Genomic DNA, 12,140 nt, shown 5'->3' with positions numbered 1-12,140 from the left:
ACAGGCCAGACTTTAAATATTACCTTGGGGAGATGCAGACTAGAATACTGCAATCACTAAGCAGCAAATGGGATCACCTGTGATTTAATTTAGTTATGTTGCAAACCTGGCCTGTTAGTGGATCCCGAGGACCGGAGTTGAGAACCACTGTATTAGGGCATGTTAGGGGAGGCTGCTGCACCCAGAAGGTTTTTTTTTTTTTTATCTAAAGGCAAAGAATGCATTAAAAGAAAAAACCTTCTGCCTTTAGAATGACTTTAAAGTGATTGTAAACCTCAGACATAAGATTTGAACAAAGCACGTCCCTCTATAGTGTGTACTTGTCTCAATCCATAGCACTGTGTCATTTCTGTCTGCTGCCTCTCGATCCTCTGCTATCTTGTCACTTCACAAGTTTTCCTGACACCAAGAGAAAAAAGGTGACAGGGAGGGATCTCCAGCTGATTGACAGCCTCAGCTCTGTTCCTGTGCGCTGTGTGAAGGGGATGTGTCCCTTTCCTCCAATCAGCTCTCAGAGCTCTCCTCACTCAGCTCTGCAGAGTGTAACTTCGGCTCTCCACCCCCTTTTTTCTGACTGCCCAGACTAGCTTTATAAATACTGGACTTTGAACAGCTGTAGAGAAAAGACTGTAAATAAACAGGTGCGATGTATGTAGAAGGATTTTTTTTATCTCTATGTATCACCTGAGGTCAGTCACTTTACTGGGTATATGTAAGGTTTACAACCACTTAAAGTATGCTTTTAAATGCATGCAGAGTGAGTTCCTGAATTTGAGATGGTTGAAGCTTCTTTTAATCTCATTACAGCAGAGCTCAGATTGGGAAAGATATACTGTAAGCAGCCTAAGGAGCCGATTAATTGTGCTGCATTGTTAAAAAGGCACATACAGTTAGCAGTATAGAGCAGTGACAGAAAGATGAGCTCATTAGGTTGCTGCTTTTTCTTTCACTGTCCAGTCACAGGCTGATGGAGGGACAAGACCTGTAAGTGTTATTAAACAGCAGCAGAAAAAAGTCAGGTCTCCTGCTCTGTGACTGTGTGGGAGGGCTGTATGAATTTCAGGAGCAGCTGGACAGCAATACAAATTCTTTGGCAAGAAAAACACTTCATCTATATCTACGTATTTTATCTGTGTGTTTAGCTGTTCGTCTGGAGTTCAGTTTTAAAGGAAGCCTATCATAGGCGTGTGCAAGGGGTGTGCTGGGTGTGCCTGGGCACACCCTAATCACCTTGTAGCGTTAGTAATCCCTCCCCCAAAAAAACACTGTGAAAAAATGTAAACACATTTCAACAAATAATAACAAAAATGTACAAATGTAGAACAAAAATATAACAAAAATAAGGGTGATTCACGTCAGTTGTCTGTGTGTATATACATATATATATATATATATATATATATATATATATATTTATATATATATATATATATATATTCACACACACACACACGCCGCATGTGTGTTTGAGCTTTGGGGTGCACACCCTTTTGCAATAGGCTGTGCACACCTATGAAGCCTATACTAAAAGAAACATGTAGATTGTCATTGACCTTTTGAAAATGATATCTGCCTCTCTTTTTATGTTTCCCTCATATGAATTATGCAAGCAGGTCTGAAAATTTTGGATTCTGGAAAGTGATGAAGTTATTAGATTAACATGACAACCAGGGAACTAGCATTTATAAAGATATCAGCAAAGGCAATCACTGTATATACTTAGCTTAGCTTTATTTTAAAGCACGGGTGTCTAACCTGTGGCCCACGGACCGCATGCAACCCACGACCAGTATGAATTTGGCCCAATACAAAATTGTAAACCTAATTAAAAATATTGATATTTTGGGGGAATTTTAAAAATGCATTTATAGTTAGTGAAGGTATGCGGACAAAAATAATTTTGATAGTGTCTTGTTACTGGACTTTAATACATTTTATCTTCCCAAAGAAAAATACCCCACTTTTCACAATCACACCTTATTCATGCCATCAGTTTTCCACACCAAAAGAAAAATTACAAGTAAAACCAAAATATCTGCCTTAGGAATTCATTGAGAATTGCTACTACATCCATTGAACTGGATGTTAGTGCATTTATCAAAAATAAATATCGCACACGATTTATGCTACCCTTTTATAATAAAAAATATTACAAATAAAGGAAGGCGCATTATCTGTATCAGTGATCATTATCTTGTGATCTGCCTGACTTTTTCTGCTCATAAGCTATCCTTATTGTTGGTGTAATTTATGTGTGGCACAGAGCAATTCTTCTTCCCCCAATGTAGCCCAGAAGGGTCAAAAGGCTGGACACCCCTACTTTAAAGGATAAATCCACTCACAAATACCGGTAATTTTATTGGGGAGTAAGGTGGGTTTTATCACTTCATTATTTGTCAGGTTACCAAACAGTCCCTAAGGGGGAGACGTTTAACCACTTAAGTCCCGGAAGATTTTACCCCCTTCCTGACCAGGGGGTTTTTTGCGATTTTTTACAGCGTGACTTTAACGGACAATTGCGCGGTCGTGCGACGCTGTACCTAAACGAATTTGACGTCCTTTTTTTCCCACAAACAGAGCTTTCTTTTGGTGGTATTTGATCACCTGTGCGATTTTTTGATCATGCGCTATAAACAAAAAAAGAGCGTCAATTTTGCAAAAATAACAATATTTTTCACATTTTTTTATATGAAATTCCCCAAAAAAAATGTAAAAATCAAAATTTTTCAACATTTTCTGCCAATTTGTTTTATGTTACATATGTTTGGTAAAAAAAATCACAAAAAGCATATTTTGATTGGTTTGTGCAAAAGTTATCACGTTTACTAACAAAGGGAAAGATTTTTGTCATTTTTGGTGGGTTTTTTTTAACGAGTAATGGCGGCGATCTGCGATTTTTTTTGCGGGACTGCGACATTGCAGCGGACAGATCGGACCCTTGACTGACATTTTTGACACTTTTGGGGGTACCAGTGACATTTCTACAGTAATCAGTGCTATATATATACACTGTTACTGTAAAAATTACACTGGCAGGGAAGGGGTTAATTTTATTGGAGAGGGAGGGGTTAATGTATGCCTGGTACTTACTGACGTGTGTGGGGGGAGGTGACTGAGTGACACAGGGACAGATCGCATGTTCAGCTATGCTGAACCCTGCAATCTGTCACTGTTTGTCACAGAGGAGATCCGCCCACTCTGTTTACACAAGCGGGCGGATCTCCAGACTCGATTCCCCCGACGATCGGGGAAGAGCGGCGGCGATCGCCGCTGCTCCTCCCCTGGCCCGACTCCCGCTGTGACTGAAAACAGCGGGAACGAGCCTCCGGCGGCGCGCGAGCGCCGCCCACAAGGGGAGGAGTCCAGCGACGTAGGTCTACGTCGCTGGACGGAATCGAGCCACTTTGCCGCAGTACAGTCCCAGTGACTGGTCGGCAAGTGGTTAACCACCTTCAAGATCTCACTTCTGCCCTCTCACTCTTTAGAGTCCTCTCACTCGTTAGACCACTCTTGTTCTCTATACTGAGCCACAATGTCACCCAAGCTATGCTTGATTCATCATGTGAGTGGCCACAACAGGTGGGTGAAAAGAGAACAAACTCTGCTCAAACATAATAAATCATTTTTTAATCATTTATGCTGATGTAATTAGGGAGAAAGCTTGGCCCCATAGACCTTGGATGATAGTTGGGAACCAACACATGCTGCCAATTCTCCAAAGTTCAGTTCAACCCAGTCTCTATCACTCATTTCTCTACACACACACATTATTTATAATATAACAATAAATAATGCCATAGCTTCCCTTCTCCCAAGTTATAAATGTACTGAGAGCAGAAGACAAGGTAACAAACGTTCCCAGGTTTGTTCTATGTATGTAGGGATACATTGAGAAAGTGTGTATGACTGGTTTGCAGGAAGAAGAATACAATTGTTAGATTTGCAAATTCTAAATTATGATGTTACACAACTGAAATAGTAATTATAATATAATGAAGCACGTCATAAAACACCATAAAACAATTAATAAACTGTTGAACTGTCAAAGGGTATCCAAAACACCAATTTTTTTAAAATGCTAGATAGAGTAGGAAATGTTTAGAATCCCTGTTGGGTATTTATTGTGGTCTATTTTCACCCTCAACTGGGAAAATGTCATGCCCCATAAATCATTTTAAAGGAACCTTTTATATGTTGGTGATTTGCATTCACTTGATGGCACCACCAGTCTCTAATCACTTGACACTTACAAAAATGTGTATAGTTTTAGAGCGTACCCCAATGCTACTGCTGCACCTATCTTGGGACATTATCCCTTTATATTTGCCTTGCAGTCCACTGAAACTGGGAAAATCTCAAGTTTTACAACTTTTACCAGAACAGGGGTTCCCAAAGGTTTTGGAGATATTTATATAAATGAGGGGAAATAACCAGATGAAAACATCCAACAGAGGTTCTATCCATTTAACACTATTAAAAACTAAAGACGAAAAAGTTTGGGCTGGAGATACTGCACTTTAAAAGATTAATCATATTATGACATTTCGATTCTGCTCATCCTTCCCTCATCATTACACCAGTAAAGTCTCCTGATCTTTACAGTACTGTCAAACTCTATCATTTTTTGCTTTTTTTGAACTTCTAAAGTAAAAAATGTAATGAGCGGCAAACAACCTTAAAAAAAAAAAAAATACAGCTGTATTCATAGCTTGTTCCCTGAGATGCCAGTTCAGACAATTAACATAAAAGCAATGGGAGGTGGAAATACTGTCAGAGGATTTGAGGCTGAACATCCCGTTTACAGTCCCGTAACATCTGCACTGTACCTCAGAGGGCTGCCCCATTTTTCTTAGTGTTTAGAAAATTACCTAACACCATGCAAATATCATAAAATTAGACTGTCTTGAAGGAATAAAGTGATATCATACTGGGAAAAAATGGTAATTACTATAGAGATCCATTTGTGATTGTTTTTTTTAGTTCTCTGCCCACTTATTTTTCTACATATTTGTGCTAATAAATGTGTAATCATATACCATACATCCATTTTATAAGCATATTTTGATAAGATCATTTTTTTTTTCAATACATGATATGCACATAAATGTTAAGTGCTCATAGCCATTCGATAATGCATGTTCATGACATATCTATTGTATCCCTGACATACGCACATGCTCATTATCAGAGTCTGGGAGTGTGGCACTTATCTCTACATTCACAGTCGGAAATTGATATAGACAATACATCTTTAACACAGACTCACTGTCTTTTTGACTTTGGCATCCTGAGATCATTTATTATGATCAGCTTGATTCAGTGTCCATGCCCTATATATGTTTTACATTTCAATCTTTTTATTGAACTTATATAACAAAGAAAGCCCCCAGGAGCAGGAAATAAGAATAAGGCACTTGGGTACAGATGTCATTGATCTATAACAAAATCATCACTTACAGATCTGTTGGCCTAAGTACATAAAGAAATTTGTGATTATGACATTACATTTGCTTGGATGATTAAGAGATAGACTATATCAAATAACGTTGTGTTTCATAACCAATATTCTTGGCTATTGTCTTTCTTGTGCCAAGTTCCAAGAGGAATTAGGAAATAATAAAAAGTTTAAAGATGTTGCAAAGGGGAGAAAGAAACAGAGGAAAAAGGAAAAAGAGAAAAAATAGGAAAGATAGAAAAAAAGAGGTAGGGATTAGGGTAGAAGAAGGCAGAAAACGACAAAGAATATATGTGGGGGTACCCCGCGATATGGACCAGCCTTTGTGGCAAGTATTAAATCCAAATGAATAATAAATGAAAATAAGGCTGCTGCCTACACCCTAGATAACCACTAAAAAGTGGTATCCATGAAATGAAGAAAGTGCTATAGTGCGAGTGCAAATTGGCGCTGCCTGGTGATATAAAGTGTCAATGTGCTAAAGTAATGCTGTGACAACCCAGATTATGATCCGTTTTGTCACACTGACGTAGGGCGGAGCAAAGCGTCATCACATCACTTCCGGTTTTCGTCCGTGGAACGCAGGAAGAGTTCTGGATGCTACGAGGAATCATTACTAAGCTGGTTTTTCTTTGTTTCAATATAAGTGAGATACTTATTTAATAAAGGATTACTCTTTTAAAACATATTACACTATGGGCATTTTACTTTCATATCCCTAAAGGAACCACCACCCGGACCGGCCACGGTAGAGGGAAGCAGCCCAAGGCACACCTGCATCTAAGGCTACCTACCCCTATTTAGGGGATCTACCTTTGGTGAGTGTCCACCTTTTGGGGGGGGAGACACCACTGCACTGCAGCACATCGGGTGCTGAGTTCCGGGACTGTGGGTTTCCCAAGTGTGCCGCAAGCACGGATTGCACTCACCTGGCCTAAGGCATTTTTTAATGGACTGAGAATATTTGCACTATTCTTAGCATACGGTCATTGGGGATTCCCCGTGGACTAATATCTATTGGCGACTAGGGAGTGGCCGTATGCACTCGCACTTTTGACTGTTTGCACATATATTTGCACCTATGCACTTTTGAAGTTTGCACAGGTTTTGTTATGGCTTAATAACACAAGCACTTTTTTCTTATATTGTGTGTTCATCAGCATTGATTCACTTTATAAGATACATGCGATGTTTACATTGTTATAAATATACTATTTTATTTTTCACTTCTTGCCACACACCTAGTGGCTCGGGGTCACTCACCCCAGGATCATAATCTGGGTTGTCACAGCATTACTTTAGCACATTGACACATTACATTACCAGGCAGCGCCAATTTTCACTTGCACTATAGCACTTTCTTCAGAAGAAGGCAGAAAGTCTGAGGAAAAAGTTAGATTGGAATTTAAGACAGAAAGTTAAATCTGAGGTCATGAGTGAGAGTGAGAGTGATACCCCCCCGACTGGGTCCAGCACCTGGCAATGGCGATTCTAACCACCAGAATAATAAAATATATTCATTATTTTAGGTATTCAGAAATCGTAATGTCCCCTTTTTGAAAATAACTATTTCAGGTGTTCAAATATATTGAAGATTCTAATCCAAAATCTGGTAATTTTGGGACATTGCCACAAAATATGGAACATGGTTCCTATTTGACCACAGCACCCAAGCAAGCAGGGGAAGCTCGCGGGCATATTTGATTTACTCTATTAGGAACCATATACCACCTCAATATTGTTTTGTAGTTAGGTTCTACCAGAGTTGTGTTGAGAGATACTTTTACCAAATTATAGGCCGCATTTTGCCATTCCTCTAGCTCAAAGGTGGATTCCAAATCTTGTTCCCTTTGGGTCATATAGGGAAGTTTGCACATTGAAGTTATATAATAGCTCATTGAGGGTGGATACATGGCCCTTTGCGGGTATGGTAGCCTTGCAGATCAGTTTAAAAGATGTTATATACAGTATGTGTGCTTTTAAAAAAAAATCTTCTTTTGTGATTGCTTAGAAGGTAGAGCAGTATCATAATGCTTATTGTAAAGAGTTTGACCTTTTACCTATAGCAGATGAGGGATGAGTGAATCTGCAAGCTTTGTAGTGACCCTCATTAAAGTAACATGGGGGTAAAACCTGATATTCAATTCTGGCTATTTGTTGGGCTATTAAACACAGTATTCTCAAGGGATGGGCCAAACATTCCTCTGCTTGGTTCACAGCAGAACTGTAATGTTCAGAAGAAATGTTCTAACCTGAATGGCGAATCCATTGAAGTCTATGGGAGCTAAACAGGAAAAATCAAAAGTACTTGTTTTGAAAGCTTATATGCAAGTAATTGGCTATCGAAGGGGTATGGGGGTCTTGGTACTGCCCTGGGGGACATGTATCAATAATAAAAAAAAAAATAAATTAAAAACGAATGTTTTTTTTCAGGAGCAGTGATTTTAATTATGCTTAAAGTGTAATAATAAAGATAAAAAAACTCTTGTCCCTTTAAAGTGAAAGCAAAAATTTAATTTCTAAAGGAAACAAAAACAAGTCAAATCCTATTTAAAATGTATTGCAGTTGTAATTGCCGAAACCTGGCTATTGAAAAAATAGAAAAAAATGGCATGGGCATCACTCCCCAGTCCATACCAGAACCTTCAGGTGGCATCGCCCCCCTTTTGACGTCACGGACTGGTGCATGCTGGGCATGTACCGTCAGAAGGGAGCGGTGCCACCAGGTGATGTAGCCAGGTCACCCCGCCCCTAACTATATAAGAAATGTCAAAGTGCAGAGGAGGCATTCAGTGGGTGGCCTCCCAGGAGACAAGAGCATTTTTTTATTAATTTTCCGGTCCGGCGGGTGGCAATATTGACAATGGATTTACATCGAGGGGCACTATTTTTTATTTTTTAATAAATGATTTGTCAAAAACTGTCTCTTATTACTTTTTGACACTTTTTTGGTGAAAGGTTAGAGATGGATGAGCTCTGCTCTGTTCAAAGATGGAAAAATGAAATGCTAAGGAATACCTGATGATGTCAGAGATACTTGGTTCTTCCATGCACCCATCATGTGAATGAGTGGTGGTTGCATTGTGCTACAGCTTGTCCTTATTGCAAGATCTAGGGTTTTTTTCAGTTCAGCTCTATGGCATATTATGTGACCCTGGCTGTCACTAACAACTGGAGCTGCAGCATACAAATTCATCAGGACCCACCATAGCAAGTAAAACAGGGAACTGGTTTCAGTGCAAAAGCAGTGCAGATTTATAAAGGTCCAAGAATTAAGTGGTCCAAGCACCATTATGTCAAAAAGTAAAGCTATTTTATAAGGTCAATGCAATGAAACTCACTTAAAGTGAGCTAGTTTCCAGACTATGCACACTAAAGTATTTACATATGCTGAACAAACAGTAAAAGCACTTCAAAACAAGCCCTCACTCGCCACTGTAACTATAGGCATCCTTGAGAAATGGCTCTTCAAAGTTCACAACAGAGGCACAGAAATCCTAGTTTTTCCCTCTAATTGCAGAATATTGGCAGCATGCTAGCCCTCTAATGTAAACAAAAACATTTTTGTTTTGCGCTGACAGATTTAACTGTACCTGGGCCATGGTTCACCACCTAGGTATGGATCATTTGTGTTGTGTGAGTGTTCCATTGGCTGCAAAACCAGGAATAGCAATGGACTCGGGCATGTTTGGATCAAGCCCGCCAGGAAGCCATCACTGAACACCCCCAATCATAGGCAGTGAGGCATTTCCCGACCGGCAGCTGCAAATACACACTGCCTATGACTGGCGATGTGCAGTGCTGGCTTCCTGGTGTGCCTGATCTGAACATGCCTGAGCCCATCACTAACCAGGAAGAAACATCCAGCTTCTGATGATGTCAAAGGATTATGGTGGCATGCGGCCCAGCATGTGGCAATAGAGCAATGGATTACAGAAGGGCAATGCTGGATTCACTGGGTGGGTAAGTATGTTAATAGAGGATAGAAGAAAAGACTAAAAAAAGAGTTAACATAGGGGGACATAAACGACAATGATAATGTGAAAAATACAATATTTTTGCTCATACCAGCCATTCCAAGATTTTCTTTCATCTAAAGTAACAATATAAAATGGAATTGTAATGTAGCCCGGTATTTAAGTGGCAGGAGAGGAGCAGCTGCAGTCTCACTGTAGTGTGTGTGTATACACAAAAGTCTTCTACACAGATACAACAAGTGTTATTTTCACCTCCATCCACTAGAGGGCGAACAGGAACAAGGAGTATAGGAGAGACTCTAAAGAAATTCATGGACGGATCGTGGGAAGTACGGTTCACAAGAGAGACTGAGCTATTACCACAGGTTGCCTTAAAAAAACACAATTCCCAAAAGAGAAATTAAAGGGGAGGGACAGCAACAGTTTTCTTAGGTGGAAGAAGGAATTAGGCTCTTTCACACACCTGCATGCAGCTTACACATTGAACTTTGGTTTGCGATCTGGACTGTGAGGAGTCTGCTGTGGAGTAAAGAACCACACGCTGAGGAAACCACCAGAGAAAAGGAGAGATGCCATTTGTGTCTGGTGCTGGGATGGAAAGCTTCTGCTTATAGAAGACTGGTGAGAGTCCATTGGTCAACTATACACTGCAGCCTAATAGAGAGACAGAGTTGAGAACTAGGAACACTTTAGTTTTGCATGCACACAAACTCTTAAAAGGACACTACCCAGAGTGCGCACAAGGTTTTGGGGCCCAACAAGCTGGCCAGCAGAAGGTTTTTTACATATGGACTACTGATTGCTAACTGTACCAGCGGTAGCCACCTATACATCCTTTCCAACCCCCCCCCCCCCCCAGTTAGGTTACCCTGTCTAGATTAAAGGGGTTGTTCTGCAACAAACAAAATGGCCCCTGCCCCCACCTATAACTGGCCGTCATAGTAAAGAGCACATGGAAGGGCAACAGATGTGAGACAAAAACAGAAAAAATCCCCAGTTCAATTCACCAGCCAGTTTGCTTATGAACCAATTTAACCTGTCTAACAGTGTGTGTTAAAAACAAGGGTTAGCACACATTTGCAAATGCATGTGTAAGCTGCAGGGCCATTTAATATCACCTTGTATTACCTGCAGTCCTAACTCCTATACATTTATGAGAGTCTCCACAGTGGAAGCACATGCACTCTAATGGATAGATAGGGGGCAGGTGAGCCTGGAGGTAGCCCAACCCTCCTTAAAGGCACTTGGGGGCACAGTGGACGCCCAGCTCATAGCACAATGGCAGCAAAGGCATCTAGTGTGTCCACTCACCAGTATACATCAACAACAAACAAAATGGCCCCTGTCTCCACCTATAACTGGCCTTCATAGCAAAGAGCCCATGGAAGGGCAACACATGTGAGACAAACACGTGAAAAAATCCCAGCTCAATTCACCAACCAGTATGCTTAAAGAGGTTGTTCTGTCCTCCTCCCAAATAATTTAAAAGTCATCAGCTACAAATACTATACTGTAGTTGGTGACTTATTAAAAGGACACTTAACCTGCCAGGGCTCCAGCATTGTCATGGACAGATTGTTCACTGGTCTTTGGGCCTCTGAGTCTGGCCATGCTAACTGTGGAAAGCTGGCTTTGACTCCTCGTGGCTCCACAGCTACATCCCCACTGCGCATGCATGACCTGCCCTGCGCCTTGTGAATGGTCCTGCAGCCTCCTGGGACCTGTGATGTGTTCCAAGTGGCTACAGACAGAGGGGAGGGTGAACTTCCACTTGGATCACCAAGGCGATTCTGGCAGAAGTGGGAGTGGGTACCTGTTAAAACCAAGTACCCCCCCAAAAAAAAAAAAAAGTGCATAAAAGTTGAAGTGGAGGAGTCAGAAAAGTGAAACTTCCCTTTAGGGATGAAGCTCAGTTTTAAGGAAAGAGATGGATTACTCAATGCTCTTTCTTTGCAGCCTACCTATTATCTCAGTTAATTAAAACTATATTACTATTTGGTGATGTTTCATCATTAACTGCTGTGTTATAACCTTTGATGGTGAACCAATTTAAGTAAAAACTTTGATATATTCCTGTATAACTTCTTCCTAGTTATAACAATTGCAATATACATGGCTGATACCTAAACAGGTCTGTATCATTTCCAGATGTATATACTGTGTTGCTGTGTTTGGGTGTCTTCCTCTATACCAGAGGTCTTCAAACTATGTCCCTCCAGTTGTTCAGGAACTACAATTCCCATCATGCCTAGTCATGTCTGTAAATGTCAAAGTTTTACAATGCCTCATGGGATGTGTATTTCCACAACAGCTGGAGGGCCGTAGTTTGAGGACTCTGCTCCAGGGGCGTAACTACAGGGGTTGCAGGGGTTGCAATTGCAACCAGGCCCCATGCTCCAGGGGGCCTGTGTGGCTCCCCTGTACACCTGGATAGGAGGGGGGGGGAGGGCAGGGGCAGCATGTAGAGAAATCACTGTCCTCCTTTTTCCTCCTGTAGCTGCAGGAGGAAAATGAAGGAGATTGGTTTGTCTGTATGCTGCCCCACCACTCCTCCTCCTATACAGTTCACTTGTGTTCTGCTGTCTCTGGGCCTGTGTGCTCCCCTGGTCCCCCCCCCCCCCCCTCACTGCGCTCCCTTCCCTCTGCTGCCGGCTGCTGCAGGGGATGTGTCACAATAGAGAACCAGAAAGGGGTTGGTAAATATGTAA

General features: G+C 41.0%; 1 protein-coding gene across 2 annotated transcripts in view; it reads right to left on the bottom strand.

Annotated features, from left to right (window-relative positions):
• The window catches only part of ASTN1 (astrotactin 1), an 808,141-nt gene that overhangs the window by 238,250 nt on the left and 557,751 nt on the right, over positions 1–12,140 (bottom strand). The window lies entirely within an intron of this gene.

Source organism: Pelophylax lessonae (assembly GCF_965119305.1).
Source record: "Pelophylax lessonae genome assembly, chromosome: 8".
NCBI classification, from domain to species: domain Eukaryota; kingdom Metazoa; phylum Chordata; class Amphibia; order Anura; family Ranidae; genus Pelophylax; species Pelophylax lessonae.
Note: the sequence above shows the minus strand (reverse complement) of the source record. Positions and strands in the feature narration are given on the sequence as shown.